This window comes from Nannospalax galili, unplaced genomic scaffold, assembly GCF_000622305.1.
Source record: "Nannospalax galili isolate Female #2095 unplaced genomic scaffold, S.galili_v1.0 scaffold312, whole genome shotgun sequence".
NCBI classification, from domain to species: Eukaryota; Metazoa; Chordata; class Mammalia; order Rodentia; family Spalacidae; genus Nannospalax; species Nannospalax galili.
Window position 1 is genome coordinate 5,702,684 of NW_008335967.1, and position 12,530 is coordinate 5,715,213.

A 12,530-nucleotide genomic window follows, 5' to 3' on the forward strand; every position below is an offset into this window, starting at 1 on the left:
AAAAGATGTTTATGGGAATGGAGATAGTTTCAGAAATAGAAAAAACAAGAAAACCTAAGCAAGTCATGAAGGTCTGTGTAGGTTTATGATATATAAAGGATGAGAAAAAAATAATATACACATAATCTTAAAATTTCTAAGGTCGTAGTTTAGTCAACTAGTTTAAGGAACAAAATATATGTCTAGTCAAGATTTATCTGAGAATGTTTGATTTTTGCCCAAGATTTATCTACAGAGCAAATGTGAATTAAAAGTACCAGACTGGTGGAACTAACCTTCTTAGATGTTTAACAGCCATACTTTGAGGCCTATACTAATCTGGTCAGAGGGACTTAAAGGACAGTTTTTGCTCCTTGACTTCCAAGGCTGACTAAGTTCCAGGAGACTGTGGAGCATCTCTCAAAATGTCCTGTAACTGTAATGAGTCACCTATCCTCTTGGTCAGGAAGGCCATGGAGATCCTACCAGATGGACTTGAACCACTGTCCAGTCTACAAAGAGGAAGGTCAACACAGGAAACAGTTCCTCCACATTTCCAAGTGAAGCAGGACCTTTGACTGATCTTCACATAGTACTGGTAAAAGAAAGTAACTAGGGACTCCTCCCAAGCCCATGTGACCCTGAGAAATAGATCCTCAAACGACCTGAAGAGTAAAAACAAATTGGTTTATTTGGGCCAACTATATGGTCTTAAACACCCAAAAGGAAAGTATAACAAAAAATTAAAGTGATCAGTGTATTTCTTTTTAAGAGTTCAAGGGATTATACTTCCCAGACAGACTTAAGACCATATAAAATATTGTTTAGACAATTATTTATCATTAATGATTTTGTTTCTAAGGAGAAAGTGCTGCTCAGATGCAAGACTTCAAATCTTGGTCTGCAATAATGTAATGCCCACCTGTAGCTAAGGGTGACAACCTGCTATTGTTCTAAAATGATGGCTAGATTTGTTTTCTCCCCCTATTCAGAAGCCTTTGAGAGGGAACTGACACTGATTCTAGCCACTCCAACAGCTATCAAAGCACCTGAAAACAAATAGTGAGTCCATAACTTTTGAGTCCAGCCTTGGCAGACAAAAGAAAAATGAGGAGGAACCCAATGTAGGGATGCTTTTGGAAGATCTGGTGAAGAAATCCCAATGGACACTGATATGAGCATTTGAAATTTGCCATTTTGACTTTTTTCTAGTTCCCTATTCAGAACTTGTAATGCTAATTAGTCTTTCCTTTACTTCTCCTTCAAACCTCCTAGCCACCGGTCAAGGACTTTCTTTTCTCCCTACCGTTAAGAGTTATGGTGTTGGGAGTCTTTTAGATGACCCACTGAAGGGGTACCTAAATTGCCTCACCCTACATCCCTGTTCAGCATGGAAGAAGCCAGAGTGGCCTGTGTCCCTATTCCCTATCAGCAATTTGGGTGACCTCTTCAGAGGATGGTGTGATAAGAATAGGAGGTGGGAATTGGCTAGGTGCGGGGGTCTCCTGAGGAGCTCGGGGCCATCCTGCAGGTCTGGGGAAACCCGCCTAGGGTAAGGTCAGGGAAAGGTGAGTGCGCTGTCCACCAGTTCCGCCAGCCCTCCACACCGAGGACAATCAGACACGACAGGGAATCTTGTCAAGCAGGAGTTCATTTATTGCAGGTGTCACAGAGCTTATAAAGGCATCTGGAAATCCCCCTCTCCCCTGAAGGTGTCCAATCAGTTTAAAGGTCAATCGAGCAGGAAGGCAGCACTTCATGGATCTTAAGGATGATCATGCGCTGATTATGCACTCCTCAGTATTGCGGAAGTATCCGTCAGCCAGTCTGAAGACTTTCGAAACAAGTCAGGCCATGCCTCTCCCACTTCCTCTCAGCATCATCTTTGTTGATTTGTTCTGGCCACTTATGAGAGCCCTACAGCTAGGCAGTTAGGGTAAAAAGACCCCAAAGAAAAGTAGCCAGTTTCTTGACTAAAAATCAAAATGTTCTTGGGCCTTTTAGTAACTTACTCTGTTCCAAAGGCCAAAGATGTCAAAAGTATTTGCGAGCTCTTATCTAATCCCTAAAAGGTTTTAGGGTTACCTCTTCAGAGGGTGGAATGTTAGTGCAGCAAAAAAAAAAAAAAAAAAAAAAAAAAAGAAGAGTACACAAAATTGTTCAGGAAAAAGTGATGGGGAGATATGGGAGGAGTTGGAGGGGAGGAAGTGGGTGTGGATTTGATCAAAACACCTTGCATGTATGAAATTCTCAATAAATATTTTTAAAGTTAAAAAAAAGTCATTTCTTTCCTGGACTTTTCTCAGGCTTTTGTTTTGTTGTTGTTGTTGTTGTTGTTGTTTTCCCCACTATGGTCTTTAAAAGAGAACAGTCAGAGCAGAGGGGCCTGGAAATTGGATCGCAGGCTATTTGGAACCAAGCAGTGCTTAGATCATGGGGTTCCAAAGCAGCTACATTTTCTAACTAGATGTAAGTGTTTTTAAATTTCAGTGAATGAGGAGAGTCACACTCCATGATCAGGTGAGACGTGCTCTCAGAGCAACAGCCCAAGGATGTGTGCATTGGACATAGCTTCCCACTTTTTTTCTGTTGCCTTCGTGAGTTTCTTTTCCAGCAACAGCTTGCATCTAGGAATGAAGAGATCCAGAAGACATTGCTTGCAATCACAGTTGCAAAGGGTGGTGAGAGACCTGGACTCCCTTCCTTGGTTTGAAACCATGAATTTCTTTGCTTTGTGTTCTTATTTGGGCCCTACATATCTGAGTGCACTTTCTTCTGCTATATCAATATGACTTAACTGGCTTCTTTCTTTTAAAAAAAGGGTTGCTGTCCACATTTAATCTATGAAACATTTGAATCCCACAGGGCTTGTATCCTGATGGGGTATGGGCTCATTTTATCATGGAGCTGAGGTCACCAATGTAGCCATGTAGGTTGGTTATCATCATGGCTAGTGACCTCACCAAGAGGGAGGCAGCCATCTGATCTGGTCTCCATCTTGGTTGATGACATCATCAGTATGGGGATAGTCACCTGACTTAGTTGCCATCTTAGACAATAACATTGTCAAAATGGTGGTGACCCATGTGACCTTGCCACCATCCTAATCCAACTACATGATATAATTCAAAATGGTGACATCTAGGAATTTATCAATGTTACTGAACTCTAGAGGATCATGAAAACCTGAAAATTCCCTGGACTGCAGGCATTTAATCATATGTTCTAATCCTCTTGCAACTTAGTTTTTGTTTTGGTTTTCATCTTGGATTCTTAATGGGATCATACAAAGCCCCTGTGTATACACAGGATGTATTAATTTATTACCTCAACTTTTATGTCCAATTTTAATAAAATAATACTATGTAGTACTCTCTTCTGAAGTCAAACTTCTGCCTTCTTCGTGACTTCAGATGTGCCTATGTACAGGAGACCATCATAATCAAATTTATTAACTTTCATGTTTTGTGTGTAATTATAGTTTTCATGTAATTATGTCATATGTGTTTATGATAATCATTTTTCATATGTTGTTTTGAATTTCATGTAATTATGTCATATACTTGTCTTCATATATTGAAATCTCATATAGTTCTGTCATACATGTCTGTGATAATCATTTTCATATGTTATGTCAAGACAATTTAAAATTTAAAGCTATCACATGGACAGTCTACTTTAACTAAAATGTAAAATTATCTAAAAAGACTAAATTATAAAATTGAGAATTTACAATAAGTGCTCTAAGAAAATGTACATGTTACTAAAGTACATTCTGAGACTAGTCTTCTCTCATCTTCCTCTGACCTTGCCCTTCATTGTTTATCTCCTACCACAAAGCTCTATATGCAAGTAGATTATGGCCTGTTTTAAGAAAGACCATTTTTTCCAGGAAGGAGAGTCACTTGGATATAGCCCACATTTAACCCCCTAGAGCAACTTGTTGCCCTTAACTCCCATACTTAAGCCTGCATAAAATTGTTTTCATTATACTAGCTATTCTTAAAATTCCCTTCAGTGTTTGAAGCCAGGAATCCTGGCTTGAGCAGAGGTCTCTAGGTGAGTTTTCCATGTTGCCTGTATGGTCTATTCTGCTAGTTGAGCACTTCGGGTTCCTTTGCTTCTATTTTGCTGGCCAGAGACACGCTTAAAAATCCCCTAGGATCATCCATAGTCTGGTACCTGGGTCAGATACAACAACACATGTCTTTTTCTGGGGTGCATTAAATGAGCTGATCCATAAGCTAGCCTAAGCCAGTCTCTTACCTCCAAGAGAACAGCTGAGGCAAAATGAGATAACTGCAACATGTTTGGAGTAACTGCTTTTAAATTTTATTTATTCTTAACCTGAAGTCTTAATGTTTCCTTTATTGTCCTTCCTTCCACCTCTTATTTGTGTTCTGCTAATAACTTAGACAAGGGAAATTCTGCATCTCCCTCTGTTGTTGCAGGTTTCCTCATGGGTCCAGCCCACGAGGGACCGCAGGGAACTCTGGCTGAGGTGGGGGTGAGTGGTGCAGAGTCAACACACAGAAATCGAGAGTCTGGTGGAAGCAGACACTAGGCGAGGTGCTGCAGACTCATTTATTGCTGGAAAGGGCAGGCCTTATATATCTCTCCCCCTGTCCCCAATGTCCCATAAGCTGGTGTGTCACTCCCTGATAGATCCCCTCATCCAGGCTGCTTGTGCCATCAGTCTCTAGGTCCAGGGGCAGATTAGGTTGCCTCTTTTGTGGAAACGTGGGCTACGCTCTCAAGGTGGAAGCTGTGTTCTCTAGTGCGGCCTGTGCTTAGACCTGGCACTTCCTCTCTTACATAGCCATCCCTTTTTATTATAGAAAGGTCAGTGGGAGCTGAGGTTCTTTGCCTCAGCATAGTTGACCCCACCTCAGAGGGCACCCAGCTTGATGGACTGTGCCTGTCTTAGGTCATCCTGACCATCAGGATCTTACCAGTCATTGACCACCAGCCCTCGAAGGGTGTGACCTCTGGCATGACCATGTGAGGGAGGAGGGGGGCAAGAAGTTACACAGCCACTTCTCAGATGTCAACAAGCCAAACCTGCCAGACCTCAGGGAGGGGGTAGAAGTCTGGATCCTCGAGCGTCTTGAGAACCTGATACACTGAGTAATTTACTTGGTTTTGTCTGCGGAAGCGTAGAACAAGGCATTTTATGAGCAAGAAAAGAATTAAGACTATGATACCCAAAAGTAAATAAGTAACGATCCATGAAGGGTCAAACAAAGCTTTTAAGTTTGACCAGTTTGTTGAGAAACCCAAAGTTTATATATAATGTCTGAGCCCATGTATAATTTAGGGAGATGATCTGGTCAGTGAGCAAGGTGGAGTAGTTGAGAAACTTTTGGCTCCAGTGGCCATGGATGCACTGTGAGAGTTCCATCCTGGCCCTAGCGAGGTTATCTACTTTGTAAGGTGTGAGACACAGGGCTTTGAATCATGGGTCATAGGCCATTAGTGTCATGTTTGACGATCACCATCTCTTCCCCGAGGAAGTCTACCTGTTGTTGGATGACAGAAATGGCCTGGAAGAGGTACTGCTTAATAAGAGATTGAGTGTGTAAGGCCACAGAGGTTTTGGATACAACCTCATTGAGTGTTTCCACAGTAGTGGAAGATTGAGCAATAGCAACAGCAGCAGTGGTGGCAGCCCCTAAGGAAAGGATAATGGCAGTGACAATTGCTGCGGTAATACCAAAATCTCTCTTGACCCAGGGGAAGGGCTGGATAGCTGTCTGTTCCATGAGGGCGACAGCATGGAAATGAGTGGCATTAGGAAAGGGAACCCAGATTGCTGTGGGTTCGAACACAAAGAGAACAAGAGAGGCACAGAAAATCCAGCATGTGGAGAGAGTGCAGTTAATGAGGGAGCAGTTAAGGGTATCCCCCAAGTCATTTGAGAAATTAGCAAGGAGCAGAGAAAATGGTGGTCGAACACAAACAGGTGAGGAGATCAAATGGGAGATGTTAACAGAGACTTCATTAAGCGTCCAAGTTGGGTCTGCAACACCCGAGGAACCTGTCTCTGAGTTATCGCCTGTATATGTATCATTAAAGATGGCTCCACCTAATACAAAGAAGAGAGGATGCAAATCTGTGGGGGCCTGAGGCCAGGGGTGAGGCAGGATGGCACCTTGAGGAAACGGCCAGGCGTGATCAGACTTGTTTTGAAGAATCGCTAATTGGCTCCTGCCATTTCCGTGCATCTTGGCAGCGAGGGATCACCTCACAAACACTATGCTGTGCTATGGAGAGGAGACTGCATGCTCAAGTTCACCTTTAATATGATTGGACACTGGGTTGGGGAGGGGATTTTCCTTTGTGGTTTTTGCCTTCATAAGCCCTGTAACGCCTGCAGTAATCGAGTTCCTGCTTGACTGGCTCCCTGTCATGTTTGATTGTCTCCCAGGGAGGCTACGGGTAAGGGGCGGACAGCTCATCTCCCTTTCCCCGGCTCCTGTGTCGGGGCAGGATCCCCAACACAAATCCAGGCAAGCCGCCGGCCCACAGAGCTCCCAGGCCCCCCTGACAGTGTCTTTATGCCTGAAGTCAGGGTAGACATAAGAGTAAGGTTTTGTAGAGACAAGGTGTCTCCAGGCTGCCAGGGAGGAAGCCTGTGGGAGTCCATCATAATCCGTAAAGAGGAGCGTACCTCCAGGAGTGAACGGGAAGCAGTGTTCCCATGGAATAAGAAAGGGCAATGTGGTGGGAAGTTTATGGATGGGTGGGCACCGGGTCCATGGAGGATGCCTGACCCTTGGAGGGGGGAGGGGTGGTGGCCCCAGGGGTCATGAAGGACACTGTAGTCTCAGAAGTGTTTTTTACTAAGGGATACCAGATTTTGAGGCCCCATAAGGAGCCCTGGCTCCAGCTTCCATGAAAGTCGCCTGTTGTGACGTTAAAGAGGGAGTGACAGTGAGAGACATTAGGGGAGGAGGGGTTAAGGACTGGGCTGAAGCTGAATGATCCTGCAAGGGACCACGTGCTGTTTATGGGAATGGACACATGAATCAATTCTGTGGTGGGGAGACCAAGGGATTCATTAGTATTAAAGAGAACTGGGAAAGCTGGTGACTGTTCATCTACAGGGAGGATCAGAGGTGGAAAGGGGACTAGTGCCCAGAGGTCTGAAGCCTGGGGAGAAGCACAACCAAAGGACAAAAGGGTGCCAAAGATAATGAAGCCGGAAAAGGATGTCATGGCTTATCAAACTCACAGTCGGTCCCGGTCTCCAGATGGGCTTCTGTAGCTGGTCGGATGTCTCTTGATAGAATCCAGATGGGGGTCGTAGCAGCCTGTGGAAAAATACAAGTGTATCCTCTTCCTCGTGTCAGGACAGGGCCTGGTTTCTGCCATAGGGATGAAATAGGATCCTTCCATCTAACTAGTGGCAGAGGCGTAGCCTGAGGCAAGAAGGACCAATGTTTGTATGCTGGATTGAGACCCCAGTTGTCAAACATGAGGAAATTAAGGTGGAACAAAGCCTCAGTAAGAGCCAGATGAGGCTCACATTTGGCCTCAGCTGAGGGGCTTTTAGCCAGGAGTTACTTAACTGTCCTGTTGGGCCTTTCCACAATGGCTTGTCCCTGCAGGTTATAGGGAATACCAAAGGTATGTTTGATTCCCCATGAGGAAACAAATTTATTGAATTCTTGAGAGGAATAAGTGGGCCCATTATCAGCCTTAAGCACCCAGGGTACACCCATGATTAACATGGCAGACTTTATAGTTTAATGGCATGTATAGTCTTTTCCCCTGAGAGAGCTAAAGCATAAGTAAGGGAGGAGCATGTGTCAACTATAACATGAACGAATCTCAATTTCCCAAAAGGGGGAGAGTGAGTCACGTCCATCTGTCAAATGGCATTGGGTATCAAACCATGGGGATTCACTCCCTGTTAAGGAGCCTGAGAGACATGAGTGGGGCATTAGGTAGCACATGAGAGGACAAGGTGCTTGCATTGGGACATGGGGATTTCTGGGAGGAGTTTATGAATACTCTGAGGGGACAGGTGGAATTGCTGATGTAAAGCTCTTGCTTGTTCTGACAGGCTAGACTGGACTGTCATGATCAGGGCATCTGTGGTGGCATTCCTCCGAGTTAGGATTCTGGGAAGGGCAGTATGTAAGTGGATATGTGAGATGTACCATGGTGACTTCTATTTTCTAGGCATTCCTGTAGCTTGACCATAGTGAGGCGGAGTGGGGTGGAGGAGTTTTTAACATGAGAAAAGGTGATGACCTTAGTGACCTGAACAGCATAGGCACTATCAGAAAAAAGATTTAGGGGTTCATCTTGGTACTCTGCTAAAGCTTTAAGTATAGCAAAAAGTTCTCCCAACTGGACAGAGCCAGGATTAGGGACAATGTGGGTGATATCTTTTTTTCCAGGACGATGTATCAGGACCCCAAAGTTCTTCTTATTAGCATCTGAAAAGGCAGTGGTCACTTGGGGAATTGGGGGAGAAGAAGGAGTGCTGTGGGGCTTAACTTCAATGTGAAAAGGGCCTGAATTCTTTTGTCTTGGGGCAGGTGAATGTCAGTGGTGCCAGGGAAGCCTGACATCATGGTCTGAAAACTTATGGAATCGGCCCGGAGTGCCTGTAGATTATGGAGGGGAAAGGGGAGCACAATAGCGTCGGGTTCTCTGTTGAAGGTTTTTCGAGCTTGAGTATGCAGTTTGACTGCCAAGTTAAAGGCCAGATCAAAATTGGAGGAAACCTGCTGGAGCTCAGAGTATGAGAGATGGACTCAGATAAGTGGCCCAGTCTGCCAAAGGGCACCAAGGAAGCCAGAAGTCAGTAGCACTCAAGCCTGTAGGGATTGTAAGGTCACATATCTGTCGAGGGTTGTTGATGAGACTAATCCAATGATCTTTTATAATAAGGCAATGGCCAGGGGAGTTAAGTTAATCTTTGCTGAAGGGCAGGTGGGGCCCTCCAAAAGAGAAAACAGCACACTCAATTCCTCCGAGGGAATGGGCAAGAATGGTTTAAGCCAATTTATGGTGCCACAGAGTTGTTGAAAATTGGCTAGTGTATAGACCAGCTTTGAATTAAAGGCAGGGGCCATAGGGCGTACGCTGGCTGAAATGGTATGCCCCAAAAAGGCATAAGGAGGCACCTCCTGTAGCTTTTCTAGGGCAATAGACAAGCCAGAGGATGATAGGTGGGAGAGTAAGTCTCTGGTTACCTTGAGGAGAAATTGTGGGTTAAGGTGGGACAACAGAATGTCATCCATATAGTGAATAAATTGTACACTATGAGCGAGAGTTGAAGTGGCTCATGAGACAAATAGTAGGAGTGTTTTTCATTCCCTGGGGAAGGACTTTCCATTGATATCTGAGGGCTGGCTTGTGGAAGTTCAGTTCCCAAATCGTAAAGGCAAAGTGATTACGATTTGACGGGGGGGGGGCAGCGGGATTGAGAAGAAGCAATCTTAATATCTTTAATATTAAGTGTTATGATATAATAAGAAGGAGGAATAGTGCCAGGGTGGGGCAAGCCAGCCTGTGTCGAGCCCATCTTTTCCATTTGGTCATTAATGGCACGTAAGTCCTGAAGCAATCTAAAATGGCCATTTTTCTTTTTTATAACGAATACTGGAGTATTATATTTACTAGTGGATGGTTCCAAATGTCCGAGGTCCAGCTGTTCCTGGACCAAATTTTTGACGATAGACAATTTAGGTTCTATAATAGGCCACTGCTCCACCCAGATCGCATCTGTCGAAAGCCAGGTAAGTGTGATCAGTGTAGGAGACTCCTTAGAGGATGTCCCAGGGAGGGCAGTGGCCCTTAAAATTGGGGGTGCTGGTCAGGCCTCCGATTTCCCCCAGAGAGACCAAGTTTCTCATGGGTTATGACATCATCATAAAAGGCCTGATCATCTGTGGTAAGGACCACACCCATGTCTTCCAGGACATCTCAACCCCACAAGTTGCGGGGGACGTCGGCCACTATGGGAGTGAATGTGCTCTTTCTCCCGTCTAAGTCCTTCCAGTGTACTGGGCAGATGACCAGCTTTGTGTCCTGGCTGCCCCCCCACCCCCTTAATGGGCAGGCCAGGCCAATATTTCCGATGGGGGAACCGAAGAGACTCGCTTTCAGTGATGATGGTAACATCGGCTCCCATGTCCACTAGGCCCTTCACAGCGATCCCATCCAGAAATAAGGTCATTGGGGGAGTGATTAAGAATCAGAAGAGTCCATAAAATCTGTCTCGTTCCCCCTCTAACTTGTGGAGTTGAGGTGCACCCTGGGTGGAGTTTAAAGGAGCCGAGTCTGATTGGGGCCATGACCTACAATCTTTTGCCCAATGAAATCCCTTTTTGCATTTGGGGCAGTGGATCTTAGGATGAGCTCCATTGTTCGGGCAGTCCTTGCTGAGGTGTCCTGTCCTCCCACAGTTCCCACAGCCATCTTTTGAATCAGAGGGGAAGGGCCTTCCTTGAAATATGAGTGCCTCTAAGGAGGCAGTCAGGGCCTCGATGGGCCCTGTCCTGGGGTCTAGGTCTCTAGTGGCGAGTACCCATTTATGAATATCTTCATTGCGGACAGGCACAATAGCATTGTGGGTAGGAGTGTTTAGGCCCTCCCATATCAGTTGTTTGATAAGCATATCGCAGGTGGGTCCAGACTCCACCCTCTGTTCCTCTGTTCTCACCCACTGTTACATGGGTGAGGAAGTCCGTGAAGGACTCCCCTGGCTGCTGAATCAAATTACAGAAGAATGACTGTGGGTCACAGGGGGAGCAACATTTAAGGGCCTTGAAAGCCAGGTCACTAACTTTTTGGTAGTAAGTATGAAGGCCAATAGTGGGCTGGGAAATGGGGTCAATATATTGTCCACGTCCTGTGAGCATATCCAGAGTACTATTAAGGCCATATTGAATGTTGAGACATGCCTGATTTTCAGCCTGATCATCATAAGCCAAACGCCAGCTCAGGAAGACTTAGGGTGCCCCATGGAGCTGTAACACACTGAGTTGTAACACTTGGGGCTCCCAAGGCCCCCTTTGCCAGTGATTCTTCTGTGGGTGCTCACTGGTTTTGTTCTCCTGTGCTTCTTCTTCTGGCTTGCAGTCTTCGGTTTGGCGTGTCGTCCCTGTCTCCACTGATCATCTTCCTGAACGGTTCCTGTGTCCCTTTGGGTACGTCTTGCAGGGTGAGTGACCTCCAGTATGGAGAACAGTTATCCAGCTGCTGCCAGCCCCTGCACTGCTGCACTGGTTTCTCTCCTCAGGAGTAGGCAAATTAGGGTAACAGAAAAGGATGTAACTAAGGTTTTAGAAGTACTAGCTCTTGCCCCCTGGTTTACAGATTCTTGTTGCTGGGATCCTGAACAATGAGCTTGCATTTTATTCTTAGCCTGGTGTAGAGAAGTCAGGGAGGGACGCCCACAGTCTGGGCTGTTCTGCTCCATTGTGGCAGCCATTCTGGCCTCCCTTCAGGGGATTCCCCCTGAAGACCCTGAACAGGACAATCCCCTATTTAAAGAAATAGATGAGCAAATACAACAACAGGATGCTGGGGATGGCCTGTCCCAGGCATTTCCAGTTAAAACAAAACTAATGGATTCTTGTTCTGATGAAACTATGACTGTTAATGATGCTATAAAAAATGCGGAATTGGGATTTGTGAGCTCCCCTGATGAAAAACAGGAAGTCAAGATTGCCTCTGCCCCACCATTACAGGGCAGTGGCTACCCTCTGCCATCTTGTATTAGCTTTGATGGAAAACAGGAACTTAGGGCAGCCTCTGCTCTGCCATTACAGGGTGGCGGCTACCCTCTGCAATCTTGTATTAGCTTTGATGGAGAACAGGAAGGTTGGGCAGCCTCTGCTTCACCATTACAGGGCGATGGCTACTTTCCACCATCTTGCACTAGCTTTAAGGAAGTTCCCCTCCGGCCCATCTACCCCTCCTTTCCAGAGGAGGACTGGAAGCCCCTCCCACCTAGACCCCTCTTCTATGATATAATGGGAGACTTTTCACAGTTTTTCCCGGTTACCATCAATCGGGGACTACAGAACACTAATGTCTGGGATCCATATTCTCATGATACCTTAAGGAAGCTGTGTAAGGCAGCAGTTGAGGATGGCATTCAGTTCCCCTGGTTTGGTCAGTTATTAGATACAATCAGTCATTCAGCCAATAACCCCTATGATTGGCAGAATATCGCCCGTGCCTGCTTACAGGGAGGCGATTTCCTTTTATGGAAAGCTGCTTACCAAGAAGAATGTGAACAACAGGCATAGCGCAATAGAAATGCCAATGTCCAAAACATTGGAATTGATGCTCTAGTAGGATGCGGCAAATTTGAGACCCCCAAGCTCAGGCACAGGGACATCCCCACTACTTTGAACAAGTATGGCTTTGCGCGCTTCGTGCTTTTTGAAGTATGCCAACTCGCAGTGATACCAAATTAAACCAAATTGATACAAAAACCAGGAGAGTCTTTCTCTGATTTTGTTGAGAGATGCCAACAAAGTATAAATAGAAAGATCAGTCATCAGGGAGCTGCCAATGCCTTG